General features: G+C 36.3%; 1 long non-coding RNA gene across 2 annotated transcripts in view; it reads left to right on the top strand.

The window, feature by feature from the left end:
• The window catches only part of LOC120476021 (uncharacterized), a 95,214-nt gene that overhangs the window by 39,356 nt on the left and 32,220 nt on the right, over positions 1-23,638 (top strand). The gene's annotated exons all lie outside the window — the stretch shown is intronic.

The following is a 23,638-nucleotide window of genomic DNA, read 5'->3' as shown; positions in this document are numbered from 1 at the left end:
GTCAGATGTGATAATCCATTCATCTGTCAGACGTAGAGCCATTTGATTGACTTAGCAGAGGTCAGGCTTTGCATTGACCTTGTCTGCCTATAACAACAAGCCACTCTTCGCTATGAGCCCGCAATATTAGTATGCTTTATTGTCTTAGTGTAATTGGGATTGAAAATACACCCTCGTATATCAGGGAATAGTGGAAGGTGTTTCTTTCACTCTCCTACTAGTTCATTTCATTTGTCCACAAAGAATGTGGAAATGCATGCATTTTTTTTGGTGCTTTTTCTCCCCTAAAATGTCATGATCGTTATGATTTTTTATTTTTAACAGTAATTTATAATAGAAATGGTGGTTGTGGAAAATGCCTAACACCTTTAAATTTTTATATAAATTTTAATCTTTTTTTTAATTAAAAATATGTGGTTTTCCAACACTCATGTCTAGTCAGGAGAATCGTTGGAGAATAACAAAGCATACACACTATCAAAGACGAGAACCAACCATTGCAATTGAAAACAGGGTAAGAACAAAGGAAACCAAACTAGACATGGGTGAAACTAATTTGTAACTAGAAACAAACGAGGACCAAATAAGTAATCAACAGAACTAAACTGCAATGAAGCACAAGAAACTGAAACAATAAGACAACTAAACTAAACAAAAGTATTTGCAAATTAAAATACATTTTCTGTTCTATATTATGCCTAGGGGTGTAACAATACCATCATGTCACGATTCGATACATATCACGATACTGAACTCACGATGTATACGATATTATTGCGATACTCCAAGACATATGGTATACTGTAAGGTTAACAAAAAAAGTACTGTTGATTAAAATGCTAAATTTGATATGACATTGTGGGTTTAAATGAATAGGCTTGGACTTAAACCAGACACCAGAATAAAAATATTTATGATTCTGAAGCTGAAATTACAGAATTATTTTAGATGAATATGCTTGCACGCTATCACTGACTAGATATATTTAAAATCGGTCACTTTTTACTGGTAACATTAGACATTTGGCGTTATCAAGACCCATGAATATTCCCACATTGCATTATTCTACATTATAATCAACATTATTATATAGTAGTTTAATGTAGCACTAACACTAAAACTCTGAAAACTTAATTTTTTTCTTACACTGTAATTTTTATTTTGGGGGACCACGATACATATTGTCACAATTCACGATATGTATTGGTGCATTTTTGTATTTCGATATATTGTGGCACGATATCGTTACACCCCTAATTATGTCTATTATAATTATATTATAAATTATATTCTGTATAAATATTCTATTATAATTACTCATGGCATGCTTCTCTTAAAGTAAAGTTATGAACAAACATTCTTCCAGTAACATTAATAAAACTAAGTCTTTAATAATATTCTTAAAAAGTTAGCACAAAAATGTTATTCATAAATCGTTCAAGGAGTGTTTTTAACTGAAACTTTTAGTTTTTTACATGTTACTTGTTTCAGAGTGTTCACATGTAACCATTCTGCAAAACTGCACGTTTTGAACATTCAGAGAACATTCATAAATAATGCATTCATAACAGAAGAACATTAGCAAAATGTTCTTAAAACATTTACATTTTAGTTTTAGATACATTGGTTAGTGAATAACACTGAATCAAGTATGCTAACTTTTGATAAAACTTTATTAATGTGATTCATTTTTATCAACTTTGACTGTTTAGCGGAATTGCTGACATCACAAAAGAAAATGTGTAAAAAAAAAAATTCAAATTTTTACACAGTAATTATCTAAATGTTTATTTCACAGTTTTTTTTTTGACAAAGGTAAAACTAGATCAAATCCAATTCAAAAGAAGCAAAAAATATGAAAAAAATCTAAACAGTTTTAATGTGACCTTCATATAACAAATTTTTTTTTTAATATTTTGATTCGAATCACCAGGGACAAACGTTTCAGTGAAGAAACACCTGGAACTGCATGTCTAAAAAGTCAGTAACACTTTACAAAAAGGTTCATTAGTTAACATTAGTTAATGTATTTACTAACATGCACTAACCATGAGCAGTACATTTGTTACTGCATTTGTTCATCTTTGTTAAAGTTAGTTCATGAAAATACAGCTGTTCATTGTTTGTTCATGTTAGTTCACGGTGCATTAACTAATGTTAACAAGATTTTAGTCAAGTATTAGTAAATGTTGAAAATAACATTAACAAAGATTAACAAATGCTGTATATGTGCTATTCATTGTTAGTTCATATTAACTAATGTAGTTAACTAATGTTAACTAACGAACCTTATTGTAAAGTGTTACCAAAAAGTCTTTAAAAATCAAGACCTTTTTTAGGGAATGGCTCATTTTGTGTTTCTTGTGGTCCAAAAAACAAGCCCCGGAGAAAACACTCACTTCCTTTAGATGACAAGACATCATTTCTTATTATGGTCTGCAGTAAAAGTACCCAAGCATTAACTGTTTTTGCCATCAAGGTGGGAGGGAGTGAAGGCAACGACCACTGCGTGACGGTCAGTGGGTGAAAATGAGCGCTGATGGCTCATAATGCATAGCAGCATGATTTCTGACATCCCACATGAACCCTTGCAAGTCTCTGACTGTATGTAAGACTCTGTTTTCATTCCCTACACGTGTCCCTGTGATGGGTTTCAAATGTTTGTGTAAACAGCTGCGGCAGACTGCTGTCTCCTTCGGAGGGCAGATTAGCTTCAGTGGAACACCAGGAAGGAATTTGCTTAACATTTTTGTGCAAAGAAGGAAGTCTTGAAAGAAAGAGACCTGGACATTCCTACAGTCTGAAAAAGCTGTTAGCGGTGCTCTGTCTTGACCTCTACCATATTTGGCTCACTGCAAGGTTTATAGACTTTACAATAGAACTGCTACACTGTTTCACTCACTGATAACAAATAATCAGTGTTGGATAAGCTACTCAAAAAATGTTGCTAGCAAAGTTGCACTATTCTTTAGAGGAAGCTTGTTACATAAGCTTGCAACATCTAAATAATTCAGATTTTTCTAAAAATAGCTATTTGGAATAAGTAGCTAGTTACATTAGTTTGCTACATTTAAAGTACTTCAGATTTTTTTTTTTATAAATATATTTAGAATAAGTAGCAAATTACATTAGCTTGCTACATTTAAAGTTCGTCTTATTTTTTAATAAATATATTTACAAAAGGTAGCTAGTTACATTAGCTTGCTACATTTAAGGTACTTTTTATACATGTATTTTGAAGGTTTGTCAAATAATGTAATAAAAGTCCTCTTAGGAAGTTGAGAAGTCATACTTATGACACCATTTAAATCACTTTGGTCAAGCAAGGCTTTTTAACTCTACTAATATCATATTTTGCATGTGTAACTTTTTTAGAAGTATCTTACCGTTTCACTAAATGATTTTGTGAACTGTTCGAACAATTAAAACGAACAGACTCAAATGAGTGAATTTTCATCAGCCATTACTCCGGTCTTCAGTGTCACGTGATCCTTCACAAATCATTCTAATATGCTGATGACCTTGTAAACGTGTTATCAAGGGATGGCATGATTCATTTGACACTTTTCCGCACAAGTTTTAAACAAGACGCTGCTCATTTGATTATAATACACATGTTTGAAAATGCAGTAATGTTGTTGAAGGAACAGGTCTTTTGTTGAATAATCTTCTTAATCTTTGTCAAATCCCACCATTTTGCATTGGATTAGGTGTATGCATTATTAGATCCTTGTGGTTGTAATTAAATGTTGAAGCAGCATGAGCCCAATTATCTGAAGAGAGTCTGTTTCTGGACACTCTAAAGCGACAGGTTGTCTGGGGACCCTCCACAGACACAGATGGGGACCACCATGCAGGCTTTAGCACAGTTCCCTCCAAAACTCACTCAAGCTGTTCCAATGCCTGACTCTGGGGGTTAAATTATTCAACAAGTCCTGGCTTGCTTTGAGAAGCATGGGAATTATCTGGACATGTATAAACACACAAACGCAATATTGTGCACTGCACTCTATTAAACCATTTCTAGCAAAATCATGCAGTCATACTGTCAGAAAATGACAAACATTGGAAAATGTCATTTATTTAAACCAAAAATGCTCACAAAGTTAAGCTATTTGCAATTTAATCACAGTTACATTTCATGGGACTTGCAAAAACAATGACACTTTTTGACACAGGTTTCCTAAACACTTTGTTTTCTGTTGCTAGAATAGACAGATGGTCCCACCCCAAACTCATTCCATTGGTTGAGCCAAAGTTGTTGTCAGACAGATTGTGATGGTCAAATAACGCTTTTCCTAGACTTTTAAAGGTGCTCTAAGCGATGTCCGGTGACGTGACTTCTTGTTGACGTTTAAAGCATTTTCAAACAAAACGGAGGCTAGATAGACCCTCCCTCCTCCTCATCTGCACTGACCCCCCAAACCCCACCCCCAGGGCCTTCTTGTCAGTTATTGGCCTGAACAGTTTTTTAAATTTCAAAGATATTGACTGTAACAGACAAGCAAACATACTCAAAATGTATCTATGTCAAACATAATATATGTGACTGACTGACTAATCACATGTGCTAAAGCACGGGGAAAATGTATCCCCAAAAATGTGACTCTTCAATCTGATGACACATACCTTATGACTAAATGCAAACTGTCTTTGTAGCCAGAAACCCGCTCAGTTCCTCATGACCAGCCTTATTTTAGAAGGCAGAAGTATGCTATATTTGTAATGCATTTGCGATGTTGCACAATTTATTTCGAATGTTTTTAATTTTCCTATACTGACGTCAAAGAAATTTGACCTGTAAATAGACCACAGGCAGTGCTGGTTCAATGCAATTTAACACATAGCACCATAAGAAGCTTTGCTCATTAATTTATAATCATGAACAATAGGAACTGGTGGTTCCTGATTCTAGTTCAATACACACACACACAGTGTACTGATAATGACCAGCTCAACAACATTCATTAAAACATTCCCCTGCTCCCTGTTTCCAGGGAAAACTCCTGGACAAGGGCACGAGGATGATAAAAAGGGGAGCACTTCATAATTTCAGCCAGACATTTTTCTCCCTCCCCATGCACTCAGAAGATACAATGGGGCATTCATCATGGCGCACACAGTGCTAATTTCCCTGTAGGCAATATGCTCTATTTCAACCTTGCTGCTGTTTCCACAACAGCCACCGCTGGTTTCTTCTTCTCTCCTATCTCTCTCACTCTCTCTCTCGTGCTAAAATGCTGATTTGGGTAAGAGTGCTTATTACCCTCCCCCCACAACAAGATTAATTAAACCCAGGGTCCTATGAATGCCCAGATGGTTCTTCTATGGTTCCAATGAGCTTAATCTCCATGCGGTCTCTAATCTACTTCTCGTTTAAGGAATTGCCTCAAAAAACGCCTTGATCAGTGGACTTCAATTTCAGAAATGCCTTTTTAGTTTTATCTGAATGAGAGCAGAACTGATACGGCCTCTGAGAGTGTTCCCATATAGGTTACTCTCCTAGCATAGCTATTTTGGCTAATGCATGATGAAATTCAAGGGAGATGTGTTTGCTTTGTGTTGCGCTTTGTTACCTACTTGTCTGTCATTGCAGATTTGGTGATCACAGACGCAGAGCGCAGCTGACATCGCCACATCCAGCATGCCTCCAGGTCGACTGTTCTCTCCTCTTCAGTTTCTGCTGCCAGTGTTTTAGGTTTAGCGCTAACTATTAATACACAGCGTCATGGCGCAGTCTTGTGCTGCTACATGTCTAGATCATTTTAATGCCAATTAGTCATGTCACCTAATGAGCTTTCCTTATTGTGGGGCTTGTACATGAGACATGGCTATTTGAGGCTAATCACTGCATATTTTCTAATTATCCCTGCATGCAAATAGCTTAAATGATCATGTTTGTCACAATGCTAGTATAGCTTTGGTGCTCTGAGATTATTACACCAGTAATTGCAGGAAAGCAGGCATTTTGGGCTCAGGCAGTGCCTTAGAATTTCATTTCGAGAGTTTGGAAATGTTTAGTTTGTATCGGTGAAAATGCAGCAATTCCGTATGCAACGATTTCAGATGTTTACATCATAGACAATTGCACAACCACGTTGTTTATGAGCTCAGATAATTTCTGTTTGAGAAAGCCAAACGTTTTTTAGGGAATCAACCAATGAAAAGTTTACTTAATTTTTTACATTATAGAAAATTATTTTAAAATTATTTACTATATATATATATATATATATATATATATATATATATATATATATTATTTTTACAATATGGTTCAAAAGTGCTGGGTTGGTAATATTTTTTTTTAAAGAAATCTCTCTGCTTACCAAGGCTGCATTTATTTTATAAAAATACTGTAATATTAATATTATAGTAATAGTATAAACAGTATTGTGAGATGTTATTATTATTTCATGTAACTGTTTTCTATTAGAATATCAGTGTCAGTGTTTTCTATTTGAATATCGTGACAAATCAGTGTCACATGATCCAGAAACCAGTGTCACGTGATGATGCTGATTTTCTGCTCAAAAACATTTCTTATCATTATAAATGTTAAAAACAACTGCTGTTTTTTTTTACCTTTCTTTAATCAATAGAAAGGTGAGCAAAATCTTATGTAATAATGTAATCTCAGTTTAATTCAATTTAATGCACCTTTAATGCACCAATATTACTGACCCTCTTGAACTATAGTGTATATTTATGTATTTATTCATTTTTATTATTATTAAAATTAAAATTAGAACATTATACAGAAGATGTATGACAAAATATGCTAGATAAATGTCTCTATCTTTCCAAATCTTTGCAACACCGTCTTGATGTAAAGTGAGATGATGAGTTAAAATTCACCTGAGATTTATTGCACATCATCTGAGCTGATCCACCACAGGCAACCCATCCCTCACGTGCACATGTAATGACTGAACCTTAATGCACGCGTACATACTCAAATCGATCAGAGCTGCAGCGAAGTTGCATGTGCTAAATTGCCCTCAATCGACCACTCTGTCCAGCAGACTGGAGAAATGGCATTGGACTTATCTTTGCTTTCCACATGGACGAGCATGTCCAGCCCCAGGGGCAGCAAGAGAGGTCACATTCTGACACTAGTCCGCTCTGCACTGAAATGACCCCCGGCTTTCCTAGCCCTCGGGCTCCGTATGCCGGCCCTTTTACGGAGTCACCCAGAGGGAGGGCCAGTGACAAGAGGGGAGTTTTCAATTAGATAGCTGAGTGAGCAAAGAGCCCCTCTGAGTGGCTCATTAAAACACTTTGTACTTATCAGACGTCTGCCAAACAAAAACCAAAATATGCTTCTAGATGGACTGTGGATGTTAAAAGTGAAAAGTGGTACATGATTAGTAAATATTAAAAATGTAATGGAGGTTTAAGATGCCCACCGAGGAGACAGAGGAAATAATGCAGCAAAGGGCCCAACAAAAAGTATAATCCAGCTTTCACATTACTGTCAGGAGTGGCTCCCACACAATACCCATCAGGGAGTCCCTGGTGATTGTTCATTAGCAAACTCAGTGGGTGTCTACATTTGCAAAAAAGCACTTCACAATCTCTGTAGATGCCCATTCATACCAGAGAATAGCAAAACTGGCTATTTAACATTCATGAAATATTAGAACATAAAATGAAAAAATACCCCTTCCAAATTTTGCTGACATGTCAACGTTTTCGCTCTATTTAGAAAACACGAGTGACCTTTTTATTTTCTTTCTTGCCGTAATTAGCATACTTAGTTTGAAAGTAATTGAGGATGATTTTGCCAGAGCAGTTAGGAGTGCATCGTGCCTTTTGTGTTATCTGTGTGTAGCTACTGTATCTTTGTGTGCTGTCGACTTGTACATTACGCCTGAGCAGAGAAAAGCCCAGAGCCATTAATGTTAATGTGTGTGTGCATCTTCCCGTAGTACCACTGAGACTCTATATATAGAGCTGTAATGATAGCCAGCTTCAGGAGATAAGAACAGAGAATTAATAAGGTACGTTAGAGGATCCTCACATCGCCTCAAGACTGGCAGATCTGCTGTGGAACATCCACAGAGCTGCAGACGTGTTGAGCTTTTGTTAGCAGCGCTGTAGAAAGCATTAAGTATGTGTTTCTCAATCTGCAAAAAAAAAAAGTAGGGTGAGAAAGAGAGAGAATAAATGACACGCTCTTGCTAAAAAAGACTAAAAAGGGTTTTACTGCCTGATGTTTTTGGAGAACCTTTTTAGAAACACTTTGAAATGCCTTTATGAGCGTTTCAGACAGTTTTCGTCCTTTTTTTACATGGCCTGTAGAATCGCAGGTCACATTAGGATGCATGGACAACAACTGATATATGGCCATCCAGCCCGTTCTCATCCTTTAACGTCATATAGAACGCTATATGCAAAAACGGCGCTATACTACGCACATGGCACCCTTTATCGTTAATATAACACGCGAACCCAAGACGTTATAAATCCTTTAGCGTGAATATGACACGTACACCCTACCCCACACCTAAACTTAGCCATCACAGCACATGTTATATTAACGATAACGGGTGCCATGTGCGTATAGCGCCGTTTTGTCATATAGCGTTCTATATGACGTTAAAGGATGAGAATGCGTTGGGCCATCATGTATATTTTGGCTGTTTAAAAAAAAAAAACTTTTGCTCCCATCCAAGATGTCCATGTCTTTCTTTCTTCAGTTGAAAAGAAATTAAGGTTTTTGATGAAAACATTACATGATTTTTCTCCATATAATGGACTTCAGTGGACCCCAGCCGTTTTAAGGTTCAAATGATAGTTTCTGTGCTTTAAACGACACCATACGATGAATAAAGGTCTTATCTAGCGAAAAAATTAAATAAAAAAAGTTTTATAAGCACAAATGCTCGCCTTGCTCTGAACCTTTATTCCTAAGAGAGTTTCATCTCTCCATCTATAGAATTAGATAAAGCAGAAAGTGCAAACATGTTGCGGTTCTCATTTCATTTAGCAGACGGTCTCATCGGTGGAGTGCGTTTCTGCATTTAAACGTGGCGAAACTCATTTGCTCTGTTTACAGTCAGCGTTAGGATAAAATCTCCACAAAGACTCAATCCTCCGATACACAGTTGCAGCAGAACTGCAGCCTTATGCTCGAGTAAAACTGGGACACGGGCCACTAGTTAGACATATGGAGCCAAATTTAATGCCAGCTGCTTTGCTGTACGTCGTTACTTTCGAGTACAGAACAACTTTCCTGTGTGAAGTACGCATAGGGTTACGACACTACACTGCTGCCATGGGCAAGGTCTCAGTCTGGAGAACATGTCAGCAATCTGTTAAACTTGTAGTGTATTTATCATCTCCATTTTTTTTTACTATTTAGTAATTAAGCATCTAACAATAGTATACCTTCTTTTAAGTGTGTTAAAGACAAAACAAGTGATAATCTGCACTCTGGTGATGTTTTCCAAGAGCTTTGTTTTTATTGTCACTTGCTGTTTGAGAAGCTGAGCTTTGTCCGGCGTCAGCATTCAGATTCAAAAGACGAGGTCAAGAGGTTAAGAAGTCCAAGAATTTGACCAGATATCTCCCGCTAAAACGTGCACCAGGAGACATGCAAGCGAAAGAACAGGAAGATAAGTCTGACTAATGGCACCTCTGACTGCGTTTCAATGCACTCTCTTGTTGCAAGGACCCAAACTAGTTTGCCCTCTCTGGAGGTCACAATCCCTTTTATATTCTCTTTAGTCACAGATCATGTGACAACATTCCCCTGGGGCCAGGGAGAAAAAGTAGCGCAGATTGTCCCAGCATCTGTTTACTGCATTTTACGTTGAATGATTCCATAACGTAAAATTCACTTAATGATTAGCTGATCGATACTTTCTGTTGCTTTTACAGCAGGGATATCTTGAATATCCCAGTTTGGATACAATATAGCGCTTTGTACTGTGATCGATCTACAAATCTTATCGATTTCAAATCTTGAATTGCATGAGCAATGGCTGTTTTCAGGCATCAGGGATAAAAATGAACTGCTGTGCTGTTGAAAGGAATGAGGCGGTTACGTCTAAGACTTGCTCTTGACTCTATAGATGCTCTGGCTGAGAGGTCTCACCTGTTTCCAGCCTGTGGACCATCTGTTTGGAGTTATACTGAACAATACAGGCCCGTGAGAGAGGAGAGTGAGGGCTGATGCTGGCAGCTCTTGACTGGAGTGATTGAGGACCGCTGGTCTCATTTCTACTGCAGTTTAATGTTCTACAGCTTTATTTGTGAAGTACATGTTCAGATCATACATTTTCTGTTGATTAATGTGTTAGGCTCTTCTAACAACTTTGTCGAAGGTCATTATGCATTGTGGTATGATACATTGTGGTTCCACAATGAAGCAAAAAAAAAAAAAGAAATCGTTTTCAACTAAATCAACTAAACTAAACACTTTTAGTTTAGTAACCACAAAAACCAACCTTAATATTGAAGACGCATACCTAAACAGAGTGGTTAAATACTCTGAGACTAAACAAGATGATTAACTAGACAATCAAAAATTATAGAAGAGTGGGAAGATAGGAGCCAATGAAACAGGAAAAGAAACAGAGGGGGCGTCTCAAGCATCTCCCTTGTTCAGTCGGCCGTTTTAAGGGCTGTTTCAATCGCAGAAACCTTCCAGTCCACTGAAACGCTCCCTAAAAAGTCCCACAATGCACTGTGAAAGCTAGGTAGCATCAATGCTCACTACTGTGTGTTCTTTTAATTGAAGTCCTGAAGCGCGAAACTTGAATCGCGTGAGCCAACTCACTTAATTTTAACGAGTGATAGATGTTTTTAAAGCCATTATTTTATTACATTTCAGCATAAAAATACATTGCTAGGTAATAAACATAATCAGGCTAACATTTATAATTTTTTTCCCGTAGTTTTAATTATTAGGGGCCAAGCACCGAAGGTGCGGAGGCACCTATTGTATCTGTGCCGGTTCTTATTATTATTATTATTATTATTATTATTATTCTTCTTCCGACTGGGCGTCTATGGCAGCCCATAGACCGGTTTGCGGGAAAGTTGTTTTGGTTTGACATTCTGATAGAGGACAGTCCCATCTTTAAATACACCAATTTTGGTGTCTCTAACTCATTCCCTCTAGCGCCACCAACTGTCCAAAGTTTCACTTTTATTATGCTAATAACTTTTGAACCGTAAGACCTATCAACAAAATTCTTTTTTCCTCTTATTCCTGAGCTCATGCCGATTCGATCGCGACCTATGACGTCATTTTCCGTCATAAAAACATGGCCGCCATTTTGAATTTTCCAAAAAATGTACTTTTGCGAACTCGTCCTAGACCGTTTGTCCGATTTTCACCAAAATCGCACCAGATCATCTACAGGCAGTGCTGACAAAAAGTTATGGAATTCAAGATAATTCGAATAACCGTTTTCGATAAACGCACAAACTAATTTTACATAACGCTTGCGAAAACAGACGGAAGGCTTTATCTCCGCAACGCTTCGTCCTATTAAGACCAAACTTGGTACATGTAATCACAAGCATGACTTGAGGCTACATGCAGCGTTTCGGCGCAGCGCCACCTAGTGGTCCGGAGATATGAAAAATGGCTATTTTCGCTCATAACTTCTAAACGGTTTCTCCAAAAATCAAAAACTTGGTCTTGTTAGATTCAGGGCGTCATGCCGAGTCGACCGATATCCAATTTTCCCAGATCGGCCATTTTGGCTGTCGGCCATTTTGAATTATGTGCTAAAATGCTGTATTTTTTGAACGCATGAACGAATTGTTACGAAACTCGTTATGGGTCATCAGTACGATGCCCTGAAGGAGCCTGAGAAGTTTCGAAACAGCGCCACCTAGTGGTGAATTGTTTTATTCAAACGCTTATAACTTTGGGTGTGGTACACTTATTTTCACGGGAGTCATATTTTTGAGGTCCTGAATCGTTGCCGAGTCCAACGATACCAAATATGTCGGGTTTCGTCTCACGGATGGCGTAGCGTAGCGATTTAGCGCGAAAAAAACACTTGGCGATATCTTCAAAACCGCTGTTCCGATCGAGACGAAACCACCGCCAGAAACACGGAATCATAGCTTGTTAAATATACGCTAATGCCCAAATGCGAAAATATTGATAGTAAGGGGTAGTAAAATTCAAACAAAGTCATGTGTCAGTCATTTTTTACGTGTTTTTTCATATAAATGTTTATAACTCGGAAGTGAATTGAGATATTTGCACCAAAATTGACACACATATGTATGGGGTCACTCTGAGGACACATAAAAAAAATTGTGGGACTGAGCCTCTTGGTGGCGCTATAATAGAACAAAACGTGAAATTCCCATTGACTTCAATAGAGTTTTGTGAATTAAAATGCTATACTAAACAAATGCATTGGTGTAATATTACAAAACTCAGTGTGTGCCATAAGCAGCATGCCCTGAAGGTACTCAAAAGATTTTGAGACAGCGCCACCTGTTGGTCAAAAGTTATAATTAATTTCTGAGAACGCTAATAACTTTTGAATAAATTTGCCTATTGCAATGAAACTGATCTTAATAGATTCCTTCTGTTATGCCGAAAACATAGATATCAGGTTTTCCATAATCAGACAAACTTCCTGTTCGCCATCTTTATTTCTTTGAAAAACCTTCTTTTTCGAACTCCTCCTAGACCGTTTGTCCAATTTTCACGAAAATTGAATCGTATCATCTCCAGACTGTGCCGACTAAAAGTTATGAATTGCACGATGATAGACAAAACCGTTTTCGTATACCACAGCATCAAAATGTAGGCATGCTGCCAAAATTACTATTTAGGCTTTATCTCTGCAATGCCTTCACATTTTGACACCAAACTTTGCATGTGTCATTGTCACCTCACTCTGACCACATCACATCTATTTCGTAACTGCGCCACCTACTTTTCGAAAGTGATAACCCATTAAATCAACTTATAAGTTAATGTTTATGTGATTTTCTTAGCCATTTGCCCAAAGTTCTCTCAAAATGCCCTTAATTGCTCCTTGCTGCAGTTGGTCTGCCACTCCTTGCCATTTTGGCATATGTTGCCGCTTCTTGCGCTTGGCCCCGGTAATGGCTGCTTGCAGCTATATTTCATATTTATAACCGTATAAATCATCAACTGATAGATTATTAATATTATTCATATTTTTATAGTAATAAATAGTGTCATCAACCTCAATAATCATACTTGTTTAGAATAATGTATTAAATATGCAACATCCCTCAGATGTTTGGAGTCAATACATTTTTTTGTAAAGAAATTAATACTTTTAGTCAGCAGGGTTATATTACATTGATCAAAAGTGACAGTAAAGATATAAACAATGTATTTCAAATTAATGCTGCTCTTTTGAACCTTCTATTCATTAAAGAATCACAGTTTCCACAAATAGTTAGCAGCACAACTGTTTTCAACATTTCAAAATTGATAATAATGTTTCACCAAATCAGTATATTAGAATGGTCTTGTTTTGGAATGACAGACAGATGATTAGAGTGATATTTGGTGATTTATTGGAAACTTCTGAAAGAGTAATCCTTAACAGACGTGAAGCAGCAGATGATAGATGGAAGTGGTGAGCACACACTTTGGATTGATAGGGATAGCATTGGTAGACAACGAAGAACCAGGAAACACTCCACGAGATGACTGGGGAGACTTAGGAGACCGGGAACGTATAAGTGATATAACTTCCAATAATCTGTAACATAGGAAAGTAGTCTTTACTCAAACGAGACCAGACAATAATGGAGCTCGAGGCGTGTGCTTAAATGCTGGGGTTGATGAATGACTGGAATCAGGTGTGCGTCATCAGTACTCTGGAGATGGCGCTCTTTGTGATTGGTTGCTGATTGAACTTGCTACGTCTGTCACAAATCTCTGAAGGCTCATGTGACACTTCATTGATTAAAAAAAATCATCTTTGCATCACAGAAATAAATGACATTTTAAAATGTATTACAATAAAAAAAATTAAAGTTATTTTATAAGAGTTATTTTAAATTTAATTTTAAAAGTTATTTAAGAGGGAGGGTAACATATGTGGTGTTTAGTGTATTTTCACATGTTCATATTAAAAGTTGTCACCTTAACTAATTGAGATCTCTAATTGAGGTATTTTTATGTCTGAAATACAGGAATGACTTTAGAACAATAAATCATCCAGCTGCCATTTTTTTATTCAAGTTTTTGCCCAAAATTCAAGTCTAAATGTAGTTTGCCCTCTTATTTTGTGGAGAAAATCATGTTCTTTCTGTCATCTTGATTACCTATAGCTTTATGTGAGTCTGTGTAACAGATGATTGGTTTGTGTGTATCTGCAGTTCTGTTGGTGACGTCTGTTATGACATTCAGACATCATTCAGATCTAGTCTCTGAGGTCCCCTCACTCAGAGCGATGCCCGTTCCTCTCCTCACTGCTTCAAAAGGTGCTTAATCATTTTAATATGAAAGCTGTTAAGTGCCTCCAACAGTCACTTTGATGAAATGGAGAACATTTAAAGAGGCTTTCACCCAGCCAGCTTTTCATTCATTCTTTTTATCATCCTTTCATGATTTTTCATCCTTTGCTTGTCCCAGATCCCTTACACTGGTTCTCATTTGCCATCTATTATCTCTCCTCTGACCTCTGTTGTTTTTTTATCAGCCCCTGCCTGTCTCTTCATCTCTTGTCCAGTATATGAGTCTTATGCACTGAAACACTCCAGTTCTTACCCTAAATCTGCTTGCTACTTCTCTGAGATCTGGAGATTCATTGAAGCTGTCTATCTCTCTGCATCTGACAAGTTTAATGAATAATTAAAGTAAACACCTCATTTGGTTCTAACGGAGCTTGCTAAATCCAATGATCATCACATAAACCATACAACAGCATTGCATAATTGTGTATTCTGTCATTAAAGCCAACATTATGAACTTACTTCAGTGACATACAGCTATATTAAAGATGTGTTTGTATATTCTATCTATTAGCTCCAAATGCTTTTAATTGCTCCACATGAAATTATAATTTATTTTATTTACTATTTTCTCATTGACAATTTATCTTTATCTGTCAAACTATATTATCTATCTATCTATCTATCTATCTATCTATCTATCTATCTATCTATCTATCTATCTATCTATCTATCTATCTATCTATCTATCTATCTATCTATCTATCTATCTATCTATCTATCTATCTATCTATCTTCTGTCTGTCTGTCTGTCTATCATCTATTGTCTTTCTGTCTATCGGTCTGTCTGTCTATCTATCTATTGTCTTTCTATCTATCTATCTATTGTCTATCTATTGTCTATCTATCTATCTATCTATCTATCTATCTATCTATCTATCTATCTATCTATCTATCTATCTATCTATCTATCTATCTATCTATCTATCTATCTATCTATCTATCTATCTATCTATCTATCTTCTGTCTGTCTGTCTATCATCTATTGTCTTTCTGTCTATCGGTCTGTCTGTCTATCTATCTATTGTCTTTCTATCTATCTATCTATTGTCTATCTATTGTCTATCTATCTATCTATCTATCTATCTATCTATCTATCTATCTATCTATCTATCTATCTATCTATCTATCTATCTATCTATCTATCTATCTATCTATCTATCTTCTGTCTGTCTGTCTGTCTGTCTATCATCTATTGTCTTTCTGTCTATCTGTCTATTGTCGTTCTGTCTGTCTGTCTGTCTGTCTGTCTGTCTGTCTGTCTGTCTGTCTGTCTGTCTGTCTATCTATCTATCTATCTATCTATCTATCTATCTATCTATCTATCTATCTATCTATCTATCTATCTATCTATCTATCTATCTATCTATCTATCTATCTATCTATCTTCTGTCTGTCTGTCTGTCTATCATCTATTGTCTTTCTGTCTATCGGTCTGTCTGTCTATCTATCTATTGTCTTTCTATCTATCTATCTATTGTCTATCTATCTATCTATCTATCTATCTATCTATCTATCTATCTATCTATCTATCTATCTATCTATCTATCTATCTATCTATCTATCTATCTATCTATCTATCTATCTTCTGTCTGTCTGTCTATCATCTATTGTCTTTCTGTCTATCGGTCTGTCTGTCTATCTATCTATTGTCTTTCTATCTATCTATCTATTGTCTATCTATTGTCTATCTATCTATCTATCTATCTATCTATCTATCTATCTATCTATCTATCTATCTATCTATCTATCTATCTATCTATCTATCTATCTATCTATCTATCTATCTATCTATCTATCTTCTGTCTGTCTGTCTGTCTGTCTGTCTATCATCTATTGTCTTTCTGTCTATCTGTCTATTGTCGTTCTGTCTGTCTGTCTGTCTGTCTGTCTGTCTATCTATCTATCTATCTATCTATCTATCTATCTATCTATCTATCTATCTATCTATCTATCTATCTATCTATCTATCTATCTATCTTCTGTCTGTCTGTCTGTCTGTCTGTCTATCATCTATTGTCTTTCTGTCTATCTGTCTATTGTCGTTCTGTCTGTCTGTCTGTCTGTCTGTCTGTCTGTCTGTCTATCTATCTATCTATCTATCTATCTATCTATCTATCTATCATCAACTTTCTGTCTGTCTATCTATCGTGTCTGTCTATCAAACCAATCATCTGTTGTAAAATAAGTAAAGTAAGAAGTAAAATTGACCTGTTTTAAAACAAGCTGCTTATGTTTGTCTTTATATCATTTTCTCTATATTTGTTTTGGTATTAATTCCACAAAAGTAGAACTCGTCACTTTGACGCACTTCCAGCCATAACTGACCTTTGAACATGAGCTTGTAGGTTATTCACTTGCAGCATCTCAACTGGAGCAGAAAAAAAACAGGCATAACACATGTTAATAGCATGTTATGCAACCTGGCTGCAAGTTCATATGAGTGGGACAAAGATTAAGGAATATATAACCTTAATATTGGGTTGCGTAAAAGAGCTTCTTGAGAATGAATCCATTGTGATGTTGAGTTGTTTGGTTGTTGGAGACCTATTTTCTCCCTCCGTCTGCTGTCAGTAGAGTTTGGTGGTGATGTATCACCCATAGGTGTGTGTGATGCAGGGGTGCTGAGAAAGGAGCACAGATATCAGAACATGATGCATCTACTGGGCTTTCTCTAAAAGGTCACTTTTTTATTTAATTATTTATTTATGACTTTTCTTGATCATCAAATGTTCTAGAACAGGGAATATATCTGTATATATACATCTAGATAAATGTAAATTGTGCAAATTTACATTTTATATATCATTTTAAACTATTATGTATTATTATTGTTGTATATAAATGATATAATACCCCAAATAATATGCTTTAAAAGTGCCACTTTGAAGTACTGCCATATTACACCTAAATTCCAGCTCATTTGAAGCAACATAGACGCGACCCCCTACTTCGAGGAACTTCTGCTGCTGTGATTCTGACATGGTAATTAAAATCCTCCATTTTTCGCTCTCTCTGTTTTCCCAAACAACAACAAAAAATAAATCTAAAAAAAACTAATCTAGCCCAATCTGAGGTGTCGGTTAATGCGTGTGTGTTTGACAAACATAGAAACACCAACGAGTGATAACGAGTTTCTGTTTACTTATTTATCTCTCTCTGTGCTGTTACCTTGGTATCTTGCAGCCCTTCGGCAGTAGCAGAGCTTCGTAGTTTATTTATACCGCGCCTCATTATTTATTAAAAACTCAGTTAGTGGGGCAGGCTCGAGCGCCGACAGGCTGCCGCGTTTCATCCTCCTGTGCCAAGTGGGGCTCCCTCTTGCCCTGCGCTTTGCGCCAACGCCGGGGAGGCGCAGAAACAAAGATGAGGCCATCGGGGATTGCCGCGGAGCTCCAGGCTTCAAAGAGCTCTCCCCTAAAGACATTACATGCACACAGAGGGCTTCGACAGACCTGATGCATCTCTGATTCACTGGAAGCATTTTGTTCTTCTTCAGGATGCTTCAAAGAAATAGAAAAATAAAGAAATTAAATGGTTGTGCTTACATGTTTTTGCTTATTTGCTTCTCGGCATGGTTCTTTTGTGGAAACTGAAGAGCATTGTTATACAGCTCTCTGAGATGCTTGATTCTGATTGGTCAGTCAGGACATTTCGAGGTCAGTTATATCCTGGTAATTACCGTTGTCAATGGATGCAATGGAAAATGACTGCTCAACCCGGGTATCTGAGGCCAGAAAAAAAAATCTACGTTGTCTGTTGATATATCGAAATCCTCTTCCATTGCGATTTCCTGTATATCTAAATATGTTTAGATCTTCACAGTGAAAGGTAACGCTTCCGAAATCTCTGTGTAAACAATGAGTGACGTACACGCACGAGAGATCACTTCCGGGGCTTGCGCAGACCAAAGCGTCCACGCCCTCAGATCACTTGGATGTGGCTGTGGTTACATGAGGTAAAAACAAAATAAATACTGTTCATTTTCTCACACAAGCCGCTCGTTTTGTGTCTTAGGCCATCAATGTGTACTTACATTTGCCATTCATTAAATCATGTTTAATTTGGACTTCTCTGTGCATGCTCTTTGAGGTGGACCCCATAGACCTCCATTATATGACTGGCAGACAAGAACGGTTTGACCTAAAAATGTCAAAATTGAAAATTCTGTAGAAAAACAAAGACACCTACATCTTGGATGCCCTTGAGGTGAACTAAAACATATCAAACATTAATTTCAAAGTGAACTATCCCTTTAAGAAATTTAAAGTTGCACACGGTTGCCAAACATAAAACATTTTAGAAACATAATAATCACTGCAATAATGTTCCGATTTTAGTCTGTTAGGCATTTCACTTTTTTTAACTTTGTTCTGGCCTGACAGTGTATATTACTTTGTATTATGGGTGTACATTATCCCTTGCTTACAACTTTTGGTTGGACGGAACCCACACATGTCCCTTTCCCGATGACGCCTGGTGACTACCGGTATTAGAATGAGTCTGAGTACAAAACATTCTCACACAGCGGCATAAAAAGGAAGCCTATGTGTGACGCCTCTCCGGAATGTCAGTCCTGTCAAACAGGAAAAGAGTAGCAGTGTGGCCAGCCCAGTCCCCGGACATGGACACGGACGCACACCCGTCCTGTCCACACTTGAGCAGCAAGGACTTGTAGTTTGAGACTGTGAGAGTGAGATGTATCAAACACCGGTCTGAGATACACTCAAATGTCACAGTGTAGACTTGATGCGATTAAACTCATTTAATAGATGTTTGAGTGATTTATAAAATTAGATCCTGATACCTGATTGGATAAATGCTGAGGGGCAGCTTAGGCCTACATTTATTTAGATGATATTATATAACCAAAAGACCATGTGGAAACATGCCTCTTTTTTTCTGATAATTGTTACGTAAGCCCTCCAATAGAACTGGATTGTGTCATTTTGAAGCAGTGACCTTTGTTTCTGTACGCTTGGAGTTTTGATGTTGGCCATGGTTGAGTGCACAGCAGATATTTCTCTATGATGTGAATCGGCTGGGAATGTCAAAGTACAGTACATCTTAAGGTTTTTCAGTAACAGTTTACAATAAGGTTTAATGTTAGTTAATGTATTAGGTGTCATGAACTATCAATGAACTATACCTATACAGCATTTGTTCATATTGGTTATAGTGGTAAACTTACAGCCTATCGCATGTACTGTGAATATTCAGTTTAGGTTTCATGTCATGTTCTGTTCCTGTTTTACCTGCCTGAGTTCCTGGAAAGTTTCCTCACACGTTTTCCCTCACATCTCTTTCCTCTTGCACTTCATTACAGCCAGAATGACGTACATATTTAAAAATTCACATTATGAATTTGTTGTTAACTTTTTAACGATGGGTTTAGTGGGCTATATTTTCTCATTTGTCATTTTTGAAAAGAAATTAATTAATTTCTCAAACGAAGTACACTCCTGCTCAACTTTCGGATTGGTAGTATTTTTTAATGTTTTTGAAAGAAGTCTCTTATGCTCACCAAAGCTGCATTTATTTGATCAAGAATACAGTAAAACAGTAATTTTATGAAATATTATTACAATTTAAAATAACTGTTTTCTAATATTTTTTAATGTCATTTTAAAGCTGAATTTTCAGCAGCCATTAATCCAGGCTTCTTCTATGATCTCACAAAATGTCTATACTGTAATATATATATATATATATATATATTCAAGATTTGTTATCACATTTTTTCTTTTGGCAAATCAACTTAAATAATTTATTTAGTTCAGATAACTTATTATTTTGAGTTTCTGATGATTAAATCAATCTCCTTCATTGCATTAACTCACTTTTTTCAGTTCAATCAACTTAACATTTTAAGGCAACCAGGTTACTTAATTTTTTAAGTTAAACCAACAATATTTTTTTACAGTGTTTAAAAACAAGTATTAATGTTTTATGCAGTGTTGCTTCTCAAGTAAATTTGTTGATTTAAGTATTTTTTCAGCAAGTCAAAAGGGTAAATTGCTATTGAACTGCATGTGAACTGCAGTTTACTTTTGATTAATCTGTTTAAAATCAGTTTTTCCAATAAAAAATGCTGGGTTGTTTCAACCCAAATTGGGTCAAATATGGACAAACCCAAATGTTGGATTAAAAAAAAACAGTTGAAAGTGAAAGTTGGGCTAAAATTTGAAATTACATTTTTAACCCAATATTTGGGTTTGTCCATATTTTCCCAAAAATTGGCTTCAAAGAGTGGATATAAATAGTAGGACAGTATATGTGACAAAAAGTACCTTGATTACTTCTTCCGGTGAGATTCTGAAGTGTGCATACAATGGACACTTTACACTCCAAGAAATTCTGGGTTGTTTCAACTCAAATTTTGGTCAAATATGGACAAACCTAAATGTTGGGTTAAAAGTGTAATTAAAAAATTAACAGTTGAAAGTTAAAGTTGTGTTAAACTTTAAATTACATATTTAACCCAACATTTGGGTTTGTCCATATTTGACCCAAATTTGGGTTGAAACAACCCAGCATTTAATGTATCATTTTACAATAGGATGTTCAAAGCACTGCTACCTGTTGTCTCACAACCAGCTAACACACAATTCACCATTTGAACACTAGTAAGCAAAACCGTTCACACACACCAGTCAGATGTATTAAACCGGTCATATATCATTCTATTGCATCCAAACAATAAAAAAAGTTAAAGGAAGAGGAAGTGAGAGGAAGGCCAAACATTTGTCTCATATAAAATTTGTGCTATTGTACATAGAAATATAATGACTATTTTTGATCCTATAAAAAAAAGTGATGATCCAGTTCATTTCCTCCAAGGAACAGCTTGGCAAGGAAAGGCTTATTTTGAGACAAGAACATGCGAATAATATAAGAGTCAGAGACGTGTAACGTAGGAAGGGATGGCAGTAATTTCCGTCGAGAGCCATAAAGCAGGTGTCTGTACCCTCATCTACAACAAGACATTCTGGCAGTGATATGTGTTCTTTGATCATAAGAAGAGAGCGGCTTCAAAGAAGGCAGACGGCGTTTAAGGTTGCGAGATCTCCTGTGAAAGAACGGGTTTTGCATATATTAACTTAAAGCCACATTGCAGAGATAGTGAGTGAGAATTTAAACTGTTGTTCATTTTCACCAATCATTCACGTACCTGATATTTGAGGGCAGTAATTTAACACTGTTCGCCCAGATGCTTGACCTTTCGGTCTGAATTCCTCTGACCTATAGCTTTGTGGTCACTACTTTTGTGTATTAGAAGTAAAAGTGCAAACATAAAGATTTTGGCTAACAAAACTAATTAGTATTTAGTTCTGCTGACACAAACAGTAGAATAAATTCTCATGGACTGTAACTATGAAATAATAGAGGGAATTAGTCATTTCGTTGTATGTACTTTGGACTAAAGCACTTGGCAGACGCCGGCAGTAAACCTCCCCCACTTCTCGCAGTTTGGATTCTGTGACATGCACGAGAATCTGCCAGGATTTTTTTTTTAGGACCTCTTGTTCTCGACATAAAACAGCGGGATAGTACTTTGCACAAGGTGGCAGGTCGTTCCTCTCTTGAAGCTTTGATATTTGACAACGATCGTCCTTTCAGTGGCTTTTGTGGCCTCTGTTGATACTCAAGAGTCACATATCAGGTGTCATATGTGACTTTTCCACCAAATATATAAAATGTACTTGTAAAATGTACTAATTGATTGCTATAATTCTATTTCAGTAAAACTTTACATTTGTTAACTACATTATTAACAATGAACAATACGTCTACAGTATTTATTAATCTTAGTTGATGTTTGAAAAGTTATATCTGTTAACATTAGATGACGCACTATGAACTAACATGAACATGATTTTTTTATTAACATGACATTAACGAAGGTTCATAAAAACTGTAAGAATATTTTGTTTATTGTTTGTGTTAGTTAATGCAGTAACTAATGTAAACAAATGAGACCTTATGTTGCAGTAAGTCACACTTATAATAAGTGGGTTTCCATGTTTTATAGGCACTTTCCATATATTTTTTTTTTTATACTGTACAAACTGTATATTTTATACCCTAAACCTTTCCCTAATCCTAACTAATGTATTTTAACAACGTGACCTAGTGAGTATTTGTATGTATTTCATTTGGACAGCATTATGTTTCATTCAATTTTTTATAAGTGGTTATGTTTAGCTTTGGAGATAGGCTTAACGTATTTATTAATGTCCAATAAAAGTTGGTTTAAACCACTTGATTTTTGACATTTTCTGATATTCCGTGACCTAATCACATTTAATTTTTTATATAGCACTTTTTCATAATACACTGATGATTCAAAGCAGCTTTATAGAAAATCATTATATTAATGTTTATAATATCTTAATATCTCCAATTCTCCATGCCTTATAGCAGATTTATTGCATGCATTTAGCAGATTATGTGATAATATAGTTTACATTTTGCGACAACACAAGCAATCAAGCAGTTGAGATGCTAAGCTTATATCGACATACATGACTTTATATAAAACATTGGATTTTCAAAATTTCTAATTCATGTTATTTCTTGCTGTGCAGGTTATGTAGTAACTGTAAATGATGTCATCATTCTGTTCTCATTCTCTGGTATAAGAATTTAATTTTGTCGGAAAAGGGGTGAGAGGTGTGACTTTACTGAGTTCATGTAAAAACCTGAGGATTTCTCCTTTTTGCGACAACTGCTTAGTCTAAGGGCATGTTGCCTAGTTCCAAAAACTCAATTTTTTTCTTTCCCACTTCAGCCACAGAGTTCTTTGAAGTTTCCACACTCCAACAGCAAAAGCATGTGAGCGATCCTGAGGCAACCCCACCCTCTCGTCCTGCACACTTCCACCCTTCTTCAGCCTGCAAGGTCCAACTCACATTTTCCATTTCCAGTGACTCTCCATGACAGGGAACTTTCCATGTGTAAAAATTTTTTTACTGCTTAATTTTTTTTTTATATTTATTTGAAAGGATCACATCGAATGCATCATTAATCGTTGTAATTCAGGAACTGCAATAGGCTGAAACGTCACTTTTAGATAATTGCACTGCCGATAAGACATTTCTCACCATCTCCCAAGAATTCCCGGGGGATGTAGTCTCATCTATATTACTTTTATACA

Source organism: Pimephales promelas, chromosome 22 (assembly GCF_988280905.1).
Source record: "Pimephales promelas chromosome 22, fPimPro1.hap1.1, whole genome shotgun sequence".
Lineage (NCBI taxonomy): Eukaryota > Metazoa > Chordata > Actinopteri > Cypriniformes > Leuciscidae > Pimephales > Pimephales promelas.
Note: the sequence above shows the minus strand (reverse complement) of the source record. Positions and strands in the feature narration are given on the sequence as shown.